Raw genomic sequence first — 2,238 nt, 5'->3', positions numbered from 1 at the left:
TGTTAAATTCACTTAGCTTTAGTTATTATTTTTATTATAATATAGCATAAAATGTGTTGTTGAATAAATGAAGGATTGAATGTTTGATGATCTTCCTCTGCTTGTTTCTATAAAATGCTAGATACTTCAGATCTCAGCTTCAATACTACATTTTGCTGGAAAAATTCCCTAAGCCCTCCTACTTGGGGTTAATATTTTTCCCACAGTACCTTTTTTAACACAATGTAACAATGATTTCAGAGAGGTAACAAGATGTTTTGAGGTTTGGAACCTAAAGACTAGAATTTCCCTAATTAATTGCAGGCTGACAAATGTATTGTTGCAGTAGTGATAGCCATGTTAACATGAGCATGATATCTAAGACTTGTCACTTACACTGCCACCATGCACCAAGGACAACTTTTTATAATAGCCAAAAGTCTTATATTTTATGTTTTATTCTTAAGTAATTTAAAATTTACAGAAAATTTGTATGAATAATAACAATAGTACAATTAATATTCATATACCTTTTGCCTAGATTCTCTTAACTTTGTACATCATTTGCTTTATCACCTCTTTCTATCTCTTTCTGTCATCAGTTGCACACTTTATGATCTTCGTTTCTAATATATTATTACATATTTCTTAAGAATATGAATAGTCTTCTACAGGATCTCAGTGGAAACTTCAGAAAAATGTAACTTGGATATAATCCAAATGTACAAAATCTTTTGAATGCAGAAGTGTAAAAATGAAGAGCTTTCTGGTACAGGGAAACAATTTCACTGAAAGGGATGAATGGGTGATGACACATCATGGTATCAGAATTTGAGGTAAAACATTGGCATAGTATCCTACAGTTTTAATTTGTAGAGTGCAGAAAAAACAGTACAAATATTTCCTACTTTATAGTTTCCTGACAGATCCTACATTCATTTTTTTTAGTGCCCTTGTGACATCCTTATTCCTAAGACTATAAATTAAAGGGTTTAGAACAGGAGTGAGTATGGTATAAAAGACAGATACAATCATGTCATTCTCAGGGGTGTGGTAGGAATTGGGGAGCATGTAGGTGTAGACAGCAGTCCCATAGAAGAGGATTACCAGGGTCAAGTGGGAAGAACAAGTGGCAAAGTCCTTCTTCCATCCCTCTGCTGACTTCATCCTGTGGATGGTGAAGAGGATGAAAGAATAGGAGCTTGAAATGACTGTCACAGGGATGAGGAGCATGAGAACACAACATAAGTACATGAATGTCTCATAGAGGGAAGTATCTGAGCAGGAAAGCTTCATTACAGCAGGGACTTCACAGAAGAAATGATGGATCTCTCGGGATCTGCAGAAGGGGAAAGTCATGGTGATGGGTGTGAGCATAAATCCATCCAGAGATCCAAGAAACCAGGAGGAAGAGACCAGGAGGAGACACACTCTATGGTTCATGAGGATAGGATAACAGAGTGGATGGCAGATGGCCACATAGCTGTCATAGGCCATGGCAGCTAGAAGGAAAACTTCTGAACCTGCTAGTGTCAAGTAGAGAAACATCTACATCCCACATTCAGGGGCTGAGATCTTATTCACACCCATGACCTGGTCCAAGAGCATCTTGGGCACAGTGACAGAAATGTACATCACATCCATGAGAGACAACTGGGTGATAAAATAGTACATGGGGTTGTCAAAGTGGGCATCATGGCATATCACAAGGATCAGGATAATGTTTCCAGTCAAGGCCATCAGGAAATCCATAAAAATTACCGCACAAAGGAGAGTTGGGTGCTTGGATTGACTGAAAAGTCCCACTAGGTCAAAATCTGATCGTCCAGTATGCTTGGCCACCCAAGTGTTCTTCATTGGATTTCACCTGCATCATCACCAAGGAGAACTATGGAGTTAACAGATCACTGATGGGATATGACCACCTGAAATAAGTGTGCAGTGAGCGTGTGTGTGTGTGTGTGTGTGTGTGTGTGTATGTTTACACATGCCAACTCAGCAAACTAATAAGGGGAAGTTCCAAGGACTAGTGTATTTCAGGATTTTAAATTACCAGTAATTGAATAAATTTACTAAAAATCCAAGGATTCACAACTGTGTGTCAAAAATATTGGTACTTTTTAAATTCCACTGCTGGTATGCATTTGTCCAAAGAAACCAAAAACACTGTATGATCCCCTATGTTAATTTTTATTTCCAATTTTCATTTGACTTTATTTTTTAAAGTTTTTTTAAAAATTCCTTTTAGTTAACATACAG

General features: G+C 37.2%; 1 pseudogene; it reads right to left on the bottom strand.

Annotated features, from left to right (window-relative positions):
• Nucleotides 1–888: 888 nt before the first annotated feature.
• Nucleotides 889–1,836, bottom strand: LOC102959993 (annotated as a pseudogene).
• Between the last annotated feature and the right edge of the window lie 402 nt (nucleotides 1,837–2,238).

This window comes from Panthera tigris, chromosome A1, assembly GCF_018350195.1.
Source record: "Panthera tigris isolate Pti1 chromosome A1, P.tigris_Pti1_mat1.1, whole genome shotgun sequence".
In the NCBI taxonomy this organism is placed as follows: domain Eukaryota; kingdom Metazoa; phylum Chordata; class Mammalia; order Carnivora; family Felidae; genus Panthera; species Panthera tigris.
The sequence above is the reverse complement of the archived record's forward strand: the minus strand, read 5'-3'. Positions and strand labels throughout refer to the sequence as shown.